The sequence below is a fragment of the Mustela nivalis genome, assembly GCF_964662115.1.
Source record: "Mustela nivalis genome assembly, chromosome: 7".
Lineage (NCBI taxonomy): Eukaryota > Metazoa > Chordata > Mammalia > Carnivora > Mustelidae > Mustela > Mustela nivalis.
Genome location: NC_139026.1, coordinates 29,864,159 through 29,880,732, shown reverse-complemented (window position 1 = coordinate 29,880,732; position 16,574 = coordinate 29,864,159). Strand labels below are relative to the sequence as shown.

Below are 16,574 nucleotides of genomic sequence, written 5' to 3'. Positions count from 1 at the left end.
TGGTCCATTTCTGTGGCCCGGTACCAGAAATGACCACTGACAGAAATACTTCATGTTTTGTACACACAGGAGCTTTGCCCTCTACTCTACTCTTCACAAACCATTTTTTTCTTTGCTTTTTTCTGTTCTCCTTCTTTACTCTTTTAAATTCTTTTTAAGTTTTTTCCCTTATAATCAACATTAAACTTTGCTTCAACATTTTAAATATTCAATAATAGGCCCCGGGAGGAAATAACACCATATATATAATATCATATATTATATATATATATACACATACACGTGCATCATATATCATATATATGATACATCATATATATACATATACATCATACATCATACATATACAAACATACATACACACATATGTATATATGATGTGTATGTGTGTATATATGTATGCATATATGTATATATATAAACTTTTTTATGTACCAGAGTAATAGAGCAATTAAACAACAGTTTTACATTATAGGCAAATTGCTAATTTGGGGGAATCTTGGATTCAAAGTAAGAAATAAAACACACACACACACACAGTTATTGAGTACTTTCTATGTACCAGTTACAAATTAGTTTCTTACAAATCTAAGTATAAGAAGTATCTCACATATCTTAAATAAAACCAGTTTCAATAATGAAAATCCGTTTATAAAAATCTCTTATCTAATTAAAAAACTACTAATTCATCAATGAAACATCACTTCTAAAGCCGCTCGTGTCAGCATAAGATAAGGATCCTATAGTGTGACCTTTCTGGTTAAATGCTGAGTCTACTATTTCCTGTGAACTCCTGAGTAAAGCAATGGATGTCACAGAATGTCTACACTGAGGTGTTTTAATCATGGAATTTTTAAAAATTTTTAAAGATTATTGTTTATTTATTTGACAGAGAGATCACAAGCAGGCAGAGGCAGGCCAAGAGAGAGGGGGAAGCAGGCTCCCTGCCGAGCAGAGAGCCCAATGTGGAGCTCGATCCCAGGACCCCAAGATCATGGCCTGAGCCGAAGGCAGACGCTTCAGCTGAGCCACCCAGGCACCCCTACACTGAGGTATTTTAAAATAAATTACTGACTTTATATCACACCATTGATTTTTCTTCCTAGTTCACTGGTCACTGTTTCTTAGCTTTGCTCATAGGCCTTAGCCATAAATGGTGAGCTGCCTAGGGTGAAGCTTAACATTTCTTTTTCCTCCTTAAATGAATTTAAACACAACCCGTATAATGATGAATCTCAAAATACCCATTTCTGGCCCAGACTTTTCCCCTGAGCTTCTTAACCATCTCATTGACATCTCCCTGTGGGTAGCTATTCTGCTGTTTCGTTTCTTCATATTTTTTAATTCCTGCACCCAACTCCCAATTAGGAGGAAAAAACCCTGTTACACTCTGGGTCCTCAGTTGAGATGTTACACTCCATCTCAATCAATGGTACCTCCTTCTGTCTAGTTTCCCAACTCAAAAACAATGGTGTGAGCCTTGCTTCTTTCCTTCCACTTAAACCTCTAGAAGTTGTGGCCTCTTTGACCTCCAGAATATTTCTCTGATTGCTTCACTTCACTCCATTCTCCCCATCAAGTCCTCATCCGAAGTAGCATCATTTCTCACCTGGACCGCTGTAATAGCTTCCAAATAGTTTCTCTTGCTTCCGGCATCCCTACCCATCCATTGTTCAAACAGTAGCCAGTGCACATTTTAAAACATAGATCACTTTGTTCCCTTGCTTAGAGCCTTTTAATGGCTTCTTGTTGCATGTATATGAAAGTTAAATGCCTACCAAGTCCTCCATGATTTGACTGCCTACTTCTCTCTCCTCTTTTTGTGCTACCTATTCCCCCATTTGCTCATTATACTTCAGCCTCATTGACCCCCTTTCTAACCCTTGAGTGACCGGGTCCTTAACCAATTCATAAACCTTGCACTTGCCGTTACCTCTGTCTAATGTGCTCTTAACCAGCTCCCTATGAGGCTGGTGCCTACTCATTTATCAGGTCTTAGTCCAAATCCTCAGAAAGGCCTGCCATGGAAACTCAGTTCAGATTACCTTTCTCTAAACTCTCCACTTGCATATTCAATCTCATGAGCCTATTTATTTCCTCTAAACACCGGGCTACAATCTTTCATTCTCTTTCCATGTACTCATTGGCTTGCTTATTATTGTCTCCCCAGAGAATACAAGCTTTGTGAAAGGAAAGACCTCACTTACACTGCTCATGGCTTCATTCCCTTGGCAATCACCATGCCTGATATATACATTGATGTCCGATTAAGCAATTGCTAAATAAATGAATGAAAACAAAGAACAGAAGAATTATGGAGACTATGAAATGAAATTACCATGGATGATAAGATGTTAGAAGTCAAAGGGGCTTGCGATTTATCTGATGGACCTTCCTGGTGAGGTAGACCACAGGGAGTTAATTTGTCTAAAGATGAAGTGAGTGGCTGGAATCTGGGTGTCCTGACACTGAGTGCAATGTTTTCCATTAAGCAAATGATTCATAAATTTGGTTCTTGATCAGATTTTGACTTGCTTGTATTAAAATGAGGAAAATAAAAACAACATTTCACATGTGTTTATCTATCTCCAGCTGTCCTTTCTTGCAAAGAACACCTCTGGCTTGAGTCCCTCCTTCCTTCTGTATCTAATGTCTTTTTTGTATAAAATATTGATAGTAGATGTATATATTTTTTAATGTTCTTTTCTTGACAAAATAAAAATTTCACCTTTTAATTTTGGATAATATTACATAGCATAAAATTGTATTTACTCCCCTAATGATTACAGTCCTCAATTTTCCAGATATTTTTCCCCACTACAAACAATGCTATCATAAACATCTCTATTTTTTTAATTAGATTTATTTATTTTCAGCATAACAGTATTTATTATTTTTGCACCACACCCAGTGCTCCATGCAATCTGTGCCCTCTATAATACCCACCACCTGGTACCCCAACCTCCCACCCCCCCACCACTTCATTCCCCTCAGATTGTTTTTCAGAGTCCATAGTCTCTCATGGTTCACCTCCCCTTCCAATTTCCCCCAACTCCCTTCTCCTCTCCAACTCCCCATGTCCTCCATGATATTTGTTATGCTCCACAAGTAAGTGAAACCATAAACATCTCTATTTTTATGTCAGTAAAATAATATCAAAATCTCTATCTCCATCTCTTCCTATGTTTATATTTATATTTCTTCTAGTATAATAGTACTATTACCCCTTTGTCTGGAGCCAGTAAGGTGTCCTTATACCCTAGGAGTGTCCACTCTGGTGACGATTGACAAGGTATGTCCTTAAAGAATTTAATATTTTTATTCATTTTTTCTTTTAAAAAAATATAAAGTCTGCAAATTGCTTTGAGTGTCCCTCTTTTAGATAGTTTCCTAAAGACAAAATATTTCGATTTTTAGGAAACAAATGATTAATCTCCATTTGTGACATGTTTCCATCTGACTACTCTGCTCTCCAGATGTCAAAGCCATTCCATGTCATCCTGGTAAGCTCAGTCTTTTCACAGTCCACTGTAGATTTCCCAGATCAGCCCTGATCAAGTTCACACTGTGTAGTGAACAAACAATTCAGGGCCACTGTCTAAGATGGAAATGGCTCCAACTCTAGAGCATAGTGTTTAATGCTGGTATATGTTGCCAAAAAAAAAATAATAATAATAATAATAAAGAAGAAGAAGAAGAAAAGAAAAGAAAAAATTCTAAAGTCACCTAAAGTAACCACTATGAACTACTATGCCAGTTTTAAAATAGGGTAGTTTTACTTACTAAAAGAAAATTAAAACCAGTCAAATTCTCACCTGCCAGATTAGTAGGAAGCCCAGGTCTCAAGGAACCTGAAGAGTGGGAAGTTCTGACCTCCACACCCCAAGGAGAGGAGCCTATCAATGCCTTTGGTTCCTTTTACAGTCAGGGATGATGCTGATAAGTACCAGATTCAGTTCCCTATAGGGAAGCGTGCACTTTCTCCCAAGCCAATTTCACCCTAGTGTTGTTTACTCCTCTCAGGCTGCTGCTTTCAACTGACAGCTCTTTCAGGCCAATCTCTTAAAATGCCAGCTGCTTCAAAAGTGGCAGAATTAATCCATGTGTTCATCTGCAAGCTTAAAATATTGTACCCTTTCCTTCACTGGTGTGTGTCAGCACAAAGTGTCAGGTAGGTATTTTTTTTTTTTTCTATTCTTGATATATAAATGGGATCATACTTTTAGGAAGTAAACGCTTGCCATGGGGGAACCTGCTTAACTAGCTGAGGTGGTAATTCTGATCGCCTCTGGGAGCCCTGTAATTTCCCCTTCCCACCTCCCCACATGGCTACACACACACACACACACACACACACACACACACAGTCAGAAAGGGACTGATTTATTTTCTCAAGGGTGTTTTACCAGGCTAAAGACAACAAAATGACTTTCTAGTCATAGAAAAATGGGGGGAAAAATCTACAAGATACATCTTCAGTGAAGTATCTTGCAACATTAAAAAATGGACTGAGAATTTGACAAATAAAAATGAATGTACACTCCAAAATATCCAAAATGTGTGAAGTCTAATCAGAAATCTAATCAGAAATCTTCTTTTGTGTGAAGTCTAATCAGAAATCTGCTTTTGTGCCTTGGTACGGACTGCAAAAGAGAAATAATGATGTTCTTTTTCATAAACAAATTTGAAGCTTATTCGATTCTCTAAGTTACATAGCCTCCATGTCGAAGGAGGGTTTACTTATTTACTGTGAACAGTTAAGTGGTTTGCTTCATAAATGCTGATTCAAGATAAAGTCCCTTTATAGGGTGAATCCTCAGGCTATATAAACAGTCTGGGTTACATTTGGTATTAGATCAATTAAGATATGAGTCTACTGGCAACATTTTGCATACACAATACCTGTCAAGTGAAGATTCAACAAGGTGTACTATGAATCTGTTGCCCAAAATTCCTTAGCCAAAAAGGTTCTTCAAATTATTTTTTGTATTTGTTAATTGTTCTATTAACATGAAAATACTTCTGCTTTACTCTTTTCAGAAAGTCCCTATCTATGTAAGTTCCTCAGGAAGTTCATATATATAAGTTCATCAAATATATGTATATGTATTTTTAACTGTGCTTCACTTTGCCTCATAAAGAAAACTGAAGTAGACTTTTTATAACTTTATAGACTTTTTATAGACTTTTTATATAAGTCAGTCTGCTTACCAAGGAAAAAACAATACATTTACAGGTCTACATGATAACTTAGGAATTGAAGTTAATATACAAATAGTTATTTGTTATTAAAAAATGACAAAAATCCTATAGCCGGGTATTTCACTGATTTGGATATAGTTAGCTATTAGATATCATGGGTTTCTTTTCTTAGGAAGCTGAGTGCTAAATGTTTGGAATTGGTATAGACAAAGAATTCATCTTTCCCATTCACTTACTCTTAAAATATATTTAGCCACTAGAAATCCCACAGAATACAAGGTATATCCATCTTACACTCCAGGTACAGATTAGAGAAGAGGATGAGTTTCACTAAGGAATAAGATAGATATAATTTTACATTACCCGTAATGAGCCTAAGACCATAGGATCTTTTAAAAATCAACACCATGAGAAAATTTTAAGTGATAATATTAAACTGAGCAACACACTTCAAGCATTAAAAAATATATACACAGAAAATAGAAGAAATGATTACGGACTAAAGAGCTATACTCAACTACAAAACAGCAATAAATTGGGCATGGCTAATACCAAATTAAATCTAAATTAAAAGGAAATTAACTCTCCCCACCCTCCTCTGACCCTCCACTAAGTCAGTCAAGAGTGATTAAGTCAGGAGTGATAAGTCACTCCTGTGCAATTTGGAGAAAGGAAGTTAGTTTTCTGGGTGATGACTATTGAATTCAAGAAACATGCAGTCACAGTCTGCTTTCAAAGATGGGGGGTTAAAAATGGCTGGAAGAGGGCACCTGGGTGGCTCAGTTGCTTAAGCGACTGCCTTCGGCTAGGGTCGTGATCCTGGAGTCCCAGGATCAAGTTCCACATCGGGCTTCCTGCTCGGCGGGGAGTCTGCTTTCTCCCTTTTACCTCTCCACCTCATTCTCTCTCTCTCTCTCTCTCTTAAATAAATAAATAAATAATCTTAAAAATGGCTGGAAGAATCCTAAACTAGTCCTCTACCAGGATCCACAGACCACCTCGCTTCCCCCCACCCCCCACTCCACTAGTCATTCCTTAACATCTGACTTTATCACTGTGCTGCAGAACAGGCCATGGTTGATTTTATTATCTCTTTGATTTAAATTTAAAACATCACTAAAAATAACACATTTCAACAAATAGGGTGTGTCTTTTCCTTAAATTCACAAATTACCAGATGTTCTTTCAGGACTTCTCCATACGGACCTAGACTACTTTTAAGTAACTCAAACTCAAATACTCCAACACGAAATCTATTTCTTCTTTGCTGTTGCACTCCTTCCTACTGTCAATCGCACACTTACCAAGGGCCAGGCATTGTGTTAGGCTCCTCATGTGTTATAACATTTTATCCTCACCCAAACTATATGTGATAGGGCTACAACTATTTGAACTTTATAGGCTAGGAAAGTAAAGACTAGGAAGATAATAACTTGTCTGTGTTTCTGATCCCAAGACATCATCATCATCCATTCAGGTGAATAAGCCAGAAACCTAGTACTGTCTCCTTCTCTACCTCCTCCCCAAGCCTTGCCAACTCAATCAGATACTTCTGGAATTCATTCTTATTTTTTCATTCCTTGTCACTTCCAAGCTTACACTTTTCTTTTTGTGCTAATAATTATAATAATCAAATAATCCCCTGTCTGGGTTTCCTATTTCTTGTCTCTTCCACTCTAATCCCTGAGACACCCTGAGATTTCCTGCCTGCCTGCCTTCTTTCTTTCCTCCTTTTCCTCCTTCCGTGAAGCCTCTCTGAATTTGCCACCTATCATTTCTGCCCAAGTTTAATTATTTGCTCATTATTGCACCAACAGAACCTATGTGTTCTTTGGGTATAAACCTTAGACCACCGAAGCGTGGATTGAAAGGCATTCCTGTCTGCTATTATCTGACTACTAGCATCTTAACAGACAAGACCCTGTCTCACTTCCACATTCATTCATTCATTTAATCATTCATTCACAGACCCAACACTTATTCATTGCCCAAGATATGTCAAGAATTTATTATTAAATAATGATAATAGTAATAGCTATCTTTCACTGATAATATACTTAACAATCCTATGAGGTAGGTGATGTTGCCTTTATTTACACTGAGGAAAGTTCAAAATAGAGAGGCAAAGACACATCTGTCAAGAGAAACATTTTGTTTGTATGCCTAGGACTGTGTAAGTATTCAACAAGTATTAATTGAATTAATAAAATTCAGTTGAACTTAAATCAAAAATCAAACAAGCACTTAAGAGAACCTGTGTTGTCCAAGAGCCTAAGAATGGTAGAGGCAAAATAGCATTGGTTGAAGAACTTTAGAGTCAAACAGATACATAAATTGCAATCTTTGCTCTGTCACTAGTAAGCTGCACGACCTCAATAAGCTGCTTATTTCTGTAAACCTCAATTTAAAATCTAAAAAATAGGGTATTACTAGTACTCCTTCAAAGAGCTGACACATTGGTTAATATGAAAATATTAAAATGTGTAAAATGCTTAGTAAGCCACCTAGTACAAAGTAACCCCACAATAAGTATAGACTGGTCTTATAGTGACTACACAGTAAAACAATAAGGGCCAATAATAAGCTATTTGATGAGGAATTACAAATTTTCAAGTTAGAATTTTCAATTTTATTCTTTTCACTTGATATACTTATTCTTTTCATTATTGCTGTTTTTATTATTACTTTTGTGGAGAGCCAACAGGAAGTATGGGAATGGCTAGTATACATGTAGGAATGTCAACTGATGAGGTTCTCTAACTTTTACCATCATAGTATTCAAAATTATAAAATATGAATCTCAAGGAAACATAACACAAACTCCTTCAACCATAATGAACTAAGGCTATTTTAAATACTTTATGTTCCATCCGTTCTTCTAGAATTACTATATCAGGATAAATAAAAATGAATATAATTCTGAGTTAAGAAACTAGGTTAAATGTCATAGAAAATAGTATTTATATCCTAACTTAACCATCTCAACTGTGGTTGAAATAAAGAACGCAATGTTTTCAAACAACCCTAAGGGATTGTCCTCTTAAGGGAGAGAAAAGAATTTCAGACATTTCAGAATACAAAGAAGGAATTTCTGGAACCTAGAGAAGACTTTTGGCTAGAAGGCCAATTAACCAGCATACTCTAGGCATAAGACATAAACTGACCCAACATGCAGTTTTTACTGTGATGGTAGGAGCAAAATGGCCCATTGCCCAGAAGTGACTGTCCTGTATGGTGAGTGGGTGGGCACGTGGCCTTCTGTCTTTCTTCCCATCAGGTATGCTCAACTCCGCAGTAGTGGTCAGTTTCCCAATGAGCAAATAAGGCCTGCTTCTTGACCCACATTCCATAGGCAGGCCAGATTTTAGGAGACAAAAAGTCAAATGTACCCAAAGGAAATTATAGATGCCCAAGAAGCCACAGGAGAATGGGGAGTGTGCAGGGTGGTAGCGGGGTCTTTGCCAAAATGCCAGTGCAAGCATTACTCAACCTTCTCTTTCAGTAAACATCCTTAGGATGGAAGCATTAGATTTTGAGCCACTCCAGTAATTTCTAAGCAAATATATTGGTCCTTTTGTGGTTTATAGCCCAAGACTTTATTTTGCTGGATCATCTGTGTATTTTTTAATGTTGTATTTCTTTTGGTTAATCTTCCTTCCTCCTGGGAAGCAAAACGTTCTGTAATAACAAACACTGTCTGTGGTAAGTCCCTAAAACTCCAGTGCAACAGATTGCAAAGCCGGCTGTCCATTCTAAATACACTTGCATAAGCTGGCCATGTCCGTCTCTCCAACTTTGTATTCCATATGCGTGTTTTTCTTTGGTCACCAATCAGTCTTTTCAAAAGATGTTTCATGCATAGCAAATGTGTTCTTTAATAAAATCCACAAAGCTGCTTGAGTTAGAGAAGTAACCGATATCCCAATAATATGAAAAGAGCCGTTTTTTTTTTCTTGTTGCTCTCATTATGTACAAGTCTGCATACGTTTTTTAAAATATATTTTAAATTATAAGTATTTTGAATTCACATAAAACTGTAAAGAAAAATATAAATATTTGAACATTGTATGTCATCTTGGGAATATCAGTCAGACTTTATTATGGGTATTTTTTACTTAAGAGAAACTTACCTATGAGAATGCTGAGCCCATTCATTTAATTAACTGATTCTTGGACTCACTCAAAGGACCAGGTGCTCTTGAGGAGAATCTCATGATACCTCCAGGTAAAAGGCAAGTCATCCAGTAGAATAAAAAGGTTCCAAGTGAGAAGCAATAGGGGGATTGAAAGGGACTCTGGTGATGGTAGGATTATACCGTAGTTTGCCCAAGGCCACTTCTGACTTGTGGCTATTGTTCTGGCATAATTATTGATTCTATCCCAGTTATTTTCAAACTATAATGGATTTGGCAATACATTGTATGGCTACCGTAACTCTGAAAAAATGGAGGGCGTATGTTATACTAAAGAAAGGAACTTTTATGGGATTCCAATCAATGACAATCATGTAGGAATGAAGATCTGTGCTTTCTCAGGAGAAGCCAGATTTGGATTTTTAGGCACAATCCTCCTTTAATGTTAGGTCAACTGTCTTTTTTTTTTTTTTTTTTTTTTTCACTTTACAAAGAAAAAAAAAAAACTTCTCTGGATCAGAGATTTCTCTATGGATTACCCATGTACAACTTCTTTTAGCCTAGAACTCCTACAGTCTGGGGATTCAATACCACCATTTTCTCATCTCCTCCAGTTGGAATGTCAGGCTCCACTTAAGATACTGACATGTATACTGTGATCAGGTTAAACAGGTCCTGTTTTCACACATCCATCATCAGTTAAGAAAACTGACCAAGAGACTGAAAGCTGAGTGAGTACAAATCCAGGCTTTATTAACTAATTTGCTGACATCTGCATTTAAACCATTTTTCACTGGTAAAGATACCATTCATTGAGCACCTATGATGCTAGACACTGGTTTAATCATGTTATCTACATTATCATGCTATTAATCATCACGACAGTGGTTTTTTAAGATTTTTTTTTAAAATTTATTTAGTCAGAGAGAGAGAGCGAGAGAGAGCACAGGCAGACAGAGTGGCAGGCAGAGTCAGAGGGAGAAGCAGGCTCCCCGTGGAGCAAGGAGCCCAATGTGGGACTCGATCCCAGGACGCCGGGATCATGACCTGAGCCGAAGGCAGCTGCTTAACCAACTGAGCCACCCAGGCGTCCCACGACAGTGGTTTTTTAAAAAAAAAATAGAGCCTGAAGAATTTGTGTGATTTGACCAAGGTCACTTGGCTAATAAATGATTAAATTGGTTTCGTTGATTTGTTCTATTGTTTTTTTGGTTTCTATTTCATTGATTTCTGCTCTGATCTTTATGATTTCTCTTCTCCTGCTGGGCTTAGGGTTTCTTTCTTGTTCTTTCTCCAGCTCCTTTAGGTGTAGGGTTAGGTTGTGTACCTGAGACCTTTCTTGTTTCTTGAGAAAGGCTTGTACCGCTATATATTTTCCTCTCAGGACTGCCTTTGTTGTGTCCCACAGATTTTGAACCATTGTATTTTCATTATCATTTGTTTCCATGATTTTTTTCAATTCTTCTTTAATTTCCCGGTTGACCCATTCATTCTTTAGAAGGATACTGTTTAGTCTCCATGTATTTGGGTTCTTTCCAAACTTCCTTTTGTGGTTGAGTTCTAGCTTTAGAGCATTGTGGTCTGAAAATATGCAGGGAATGATCCCAATCTTTTGATACCGGTTGAGTCCTGATTTAGGACCGAGGATGTGATCTATTCTGGAGAATGTTCCATGTGCACTAGAGAAGAATGTGTATTCTGTTGCTTTGGGATGAAATATTCTGAATATATCTGTGATGTCCATCTGGTCCAGTGTGTCGTTTAAGGCCTTTATTTCCTTGCTGATCTTTTGCTTGGATGACCTGTCCATTTCAGTGAGGGGAGTGTTAAAGTCCCCTACTATTATTGTATTATTGTTGATGTGTTTCTTTGATTTTGTTATTAATTGGTTTATATAGTTGGCTGCTCCCACGTTGGGGGCATAGATATTTAAAATTGTTAAATCTTCTTGTTGGACAGAGCCTTTGAGTATGATATAGTGTCCTTCCTCATCTCTTATTATAGTCTTTGGCTTAAAATCTAATTGATCTGATATAAGGATTGCCACTCCTGCTTTCTTCTGATGTCCATTAGCATGGTAAATTCTTTTCCACCCCCTCACTTTAAATCTGGAGGTGTCTTCGGGCTTAAAATGAGTTTCTTGGAGGCAACATATAGATGGGTTTTGTTTTTTTATCCATTCTGATACCCTGTGTCTTTTGACAGGGGCATTTAGCCCATTCACATTCAGGGTAACTATTGAAAGATATGAATTTAGTGCCATTGTATTGCCTGTAAGGTGACTGTTACTGTATATGGTCTCTGTTCCTTTCTGATCTACCACTTGTAGGCTCTCTCTTTGCTTAGAGGACCCCTTTCAATATTTCCTGTAGAGCTGGTTTGGTATTTGCAAATTCTTTCAGTTGTTGTTTGTCCTGGAAGCTTTTAATCTCTCCTTCTATTTTCAATGATAGCCTAGCTGGATATAGTATTCTTGGCTGCATGTTTTTCTCGTTTAGTGCTCTGAAAATATCATGCCAGCTCTTTCTGGCCTGCCAGGTCTCCGTGGATAAGTCAGCTGCCAATCTAATATTTTTACCATTGTATGTTACAGACTTCTTTTCCTGGGCTGCTTTCAGGATTTTCTCTTTGTCACTGAGACTTGTAAATTTTACTATTAGGTGACGGGGTGTGGGCCTATTCTTATTGATTTTGAGGGGGATTAGTGCATAAAACTCCAGGAGCTCCAAATCCTGGGCACTACCTACTGCACTCATATTCTTTGCCTGACAAAAACTAGCAGCTTCAGTACTTTGATTTTCAGTTTAGGCAAATGCATTATCTCAAACTGTACAGTTTCTATCAGAAAGGTTAGCAAATTCAAAGAATAAGGCAGCCAAGTGATAGAAAATTACCACGATACCTATTCAGCAATGTCAAGGTAGATTAATAGTCCTAGAAAACGTAGTTTTAACACTGTAAGTCAAGTTGTTATTTACACAACAAGATGACTATGTGATACTGGTAATTGTCTTTGGTCAGGCTCCTTAGAAGCAGAGTATGAGAAGGGGATTCTTTTTTTTTTTTTTTTTTTTAAAGATTTTATTTATTTGACACAGAGAGAGAGATCACAAGTAGGCAGAGAGAGAGGGGGAAGCAGGCTCCCTGCTGAGCAGAGAGCCTGGTGTGAGGCTCCATCCCAGGACCCTGAGATCACACCTGAGCCGAAGGCAGAGGCTTAACCCACTGAGCCACCCAGGCGCCCCAAGAGGGGGATTCTTATACAAGGATTTTTTGAGGAACTTTTTATGGGAAACGTGTAATGACATGAGAAGAGCCAGATAAGTTAGGGAAAAAGCTAGGCAGTGATGACCTTCTAGAATCCTAGCATCCTGACCGTGTAGGGACTTCCAGAGCTTGGACTGATCACAGAGGCTGTGTTGCTTAGAGGGCTGTTTCATTACCTGCTCTTAGCAGCTAAAACCTATAGAGCCAGGCAAACAGGGACTGCAAGGAGGTCGGAGTCAGTGGGGAAGTAGGAGGAGGGGAGACGGAAGTTGCCACTGACAGTATCTACCATAGTTACCATGGGACAGATTTAAATAAATCATTCTCTCTTCATTTAAAGTATTTTTGTGTCTGTTATTTTAAATTGAAGGGACTATTGTTATTTGTTTTTATCTCCAGGATTGTATTTCTTCTTCTTCTGGGTAACTTTCAAAGTTTGCAGAATTCTTGCTCTCTTTTACCCTCCCCAGTATCCAAACCCTCCCCTTCCTTCATCCGCTTTAGCTCCAGGGAATTGTTAGTACATCACAGCTAAGCAGTGGGCAGAAGTACTTCACAGACGGTGGTTCCTTCTTTTCAATGTTTATTATTAGACATTATAGTACCACAGCAATTTAGTCAGCCACTTAAAGATTGTTTTATTTGGCTACGTCATATTAGACAAGTGGAAAAAATTATTTTTAAAGAGATTTATTTATTTATTTGTGTGTGAGAGAGAGAGAGTACATGTGAACAGGGGGAGAGGTGAACAGAAAGAATCTCCAGCAGACTCCCCCCTGAGCTCAGAGCCTGAGGTAGGGCTCGATCTCAGAACCCTGAGACCATCACCTTAGCCAAAATCAAGTGTCGGATGCTTAACTGACTGAGCCACCCAGGCACTTCACACAAGTGAAAAAAATTATTAATGTCAAAAAGAGAGGAAATTATTCTTCATTTCTTTTCATAAGAATATACCCCTGCAGAAGAAAACATTTTAAAAAAATGATCCCATGAAATATTTATGTGCACATTGTGATCATTGACAAAAAATGATACTAATAATAACAGAAACCTGACTCTGTGTAGAGTGGTTTATTTTGTTTGTTTATGTTTCACATGCATTATCTTAAATGGATATTATATTACAGTGATGCATGCATATGTTAGTTCTGTGGTCATGAGTTTTAAATTCAGAAGTCCCATCTTATGCCTAATTTTTCCTCAATAAATAGCAAAAAAACAGTTAGTCAAGAAAGACTTATATTTCAACAAAATACAAAAATCAGCCAACCCAGTTTCCTCCATAATATTTGATTTCTTCAGATTGCCACCAACTGCCCTGCTTACAATAAACCTTTGAAATGAAGACCAATGTGAACGATGCCGATTCAGAAGCCATTGTCAAGATCTAACAGACTATATCTGGTGGCACTGGTGAAACAGATGCTTTCATAAAAAGCATGATAAGAGACTCTCAGTGGGAGAGTCGCTTCTTTCACAATCCACCAAGGATGAGAGAAATTTTTCTGATGTTACTCTCTTGTAGGATACAGAATTCTAACTTGGGGCTTGGCTTGCTTAAGTGAACTATGCAGATTTTTCATTCTCATTAAATATACACAGATTCTCAGAGATACAGTCCTCATTAAAATGTTTTCAAGTGTAACCTTACAAATGAAAACTACAATCCAAAAGATTTTCATATCCAGTTTTATCAAAGACTAAGAATGTATAAATTTGCTATGATGAGAATTTAAGATTTCTTGCTAAATGGGCCACTGTAAGTCAAAGGCAGTCTCATAGAGTCTCAGTATTATATTTTGAAAGATTTCCTGCAAAGCTTAGGAATGGAGATAAAGATCCACCTTGTGACACAAATGCATCCTAACTCTCTCCCCCAATTACTTAACTCTTACTCTAACACAATCAACAGTCCAAAAAGTATCCAAAAAATCCAAAAAGATATGTTCATTCTTTCTGTAAGACAAATGCTTCCCATGTTTTCTTAAGGACATGGACCGTGTGTGCGTGTGTGTGTGTGTGTGTGTGTAAGTGTTCATTCTTTGTACTATGCTGAAACTCCACTGTAGTGGCAAACATTCTCCTCAGCACTGGCCCTCTCAGAATCAATATCATCTGCTTGTCCACTATCAGCACAGAAAATTCTGTTGTGCTCATTTCTATTGTTAACACTATAAAAACAGCTAAGTCTTATTTTTCTTTTTAAAATTTAAAAGTATGATATCAAGTAAGCTTTGCAAGCTAATGGGCCTCTCCCTTCAGAGATATTGAAATGTACATACTCCTGTTGAGAAACACAGCTTTCAACTCCCAAAAGAAAAACATTATTAAATAGCAACATCTACCAATTTATTGAAAATATCTGAATATGACCATTATTTCCTTGTTGAAGAAATTAGAAAATCTGAGACACAAATATGACACAAGCAAGTTCTTAAAGGTAGGCAGTCCATTAGCTGGGATTAATTGATGGACTTTCTGAGAGAAGCAAAGATGGCAAACACAATTCTTGATTTGCCTGCCATTGTCTTGCAAACTATGTACTATGTACATTATGGTAAAGAGCTATAGTTTGGAACTAAACCAGTTTTCTTTATCTTGCTAACTTAAATAACTGTGTGTGTGTGTGTGTGTACACATTGAAATAATTGAAATACTCCATGTTATATATTTTTTCAAAAACTAGTGATATTTAGAGTGCTAGTATAATATATAACATGATTAGGAATTTAGTAGTTGAGAACAGTTGTAACTATGGTTATTATAATTCTGAGAGCAAAACTGCCAGGCAGTAGATTTCTATAAATATGCCCAGCATTCCTTCATCTATATTTTCCTTAAGCATACTGTATCTTCTGCCCACCACTCTTGTTCCACTGTGACAAGATACTTTCCCACACTTGTGGTCCAGTTTAAATATCAGTGTTCCCCTCTATGACTCCTTGACTTTTGATTATTATAATTGTTATTACTTGTATTGATACTGTCTGTGGGCACTTGAAGACATCTTGCTTGGACATCATGAGGGCCGAATATGTGTTTTTGAATTGATACTGCTAAATAATTAGTATATAAACTATTATATACTAGATATATATACTAATCTTATATATTATATATAATCTGAATTATATATAATATATAGTATATTATATATATACAAATACATATATATATATGTATATATATATATATATGCATACATACACACACATTAATGGCTGAAGATATACCAACTGAGAAATTTTTTCAGATCATGCTAGAACTGTTTCCACTTGGTCAACATCTTCATAGTTTGGTATACACCAATTAACTCAGACTATTTGACCTATTTGTCTTCATACAGCCTCATGTATTGGATCATGAACCAAATTCAATACCTGCTCATAATACCTATGGAAATGATACCATACATACCTGGATTCACATCCCACTTAATTCTACTTGGGACCAGTTGAGAGAGCTCTTGTCTATATTATCTGTTCCTCTAAAACTCTTTCCACTGGTGCCCTTTTTTACGATTTCTAAATTTGTACCCTGAAATGACCATTTCTATCACATGGCTTAATACCACTTTCCTTTGGTTTAACCCACATTGCTCTCAGTCATGGCTGCCTTGATCATGTCTCTGTCTTGTCTTTTCCTAACTCATTCCTGTATCTGTTACATAAACTCCTTCATAGATTTCCAGTGGAATCACTTTTGCCATTGACTCAACATTCTTAATAAAGTGCCTTTTTTGAAAATGTGACTTTTTCTTTGGGACTTTTGCCATTGAGCCCTCAAGGATGGTTCTTCATGTAATTGTTCTTACCAGTAGTTTAAAAGATCAGTAATCTAACACCAGATTGGTGGTGTAATAAACCATCTACAAAAATGACCACAGTACTTTCTCCCAACCTTGTGGGCTTTTGCAAAGTGACCGGTGCTCCCCTGGCCCCATCAAGCCACAGGGTTTATTATTCAGCCTTT

General features: G+C 37.1%; 1 long non-coding RNA gene across 1 annotated transcript; it reads left to right on the top strand.

The window, feature by feature from the left end:
- The first annotated feature begins 930 nt into the window (after positions 1–930).
- LOC309868736 lies at positions 931–16,050 on the top strand. The gene is made up of 5 exons (XR_014313823.1): positions 931–1,052; positions 3,208–3,292; positions 3,418–3,503; positions 4,024–4,171; positions 15,949–16,050. It is a non-coding gene; the product is annotated as an uncharacterized lncRNA (long non-coding RNA).
- Positions 16,051–16,574: the final 524 nt, after the last annotated feature.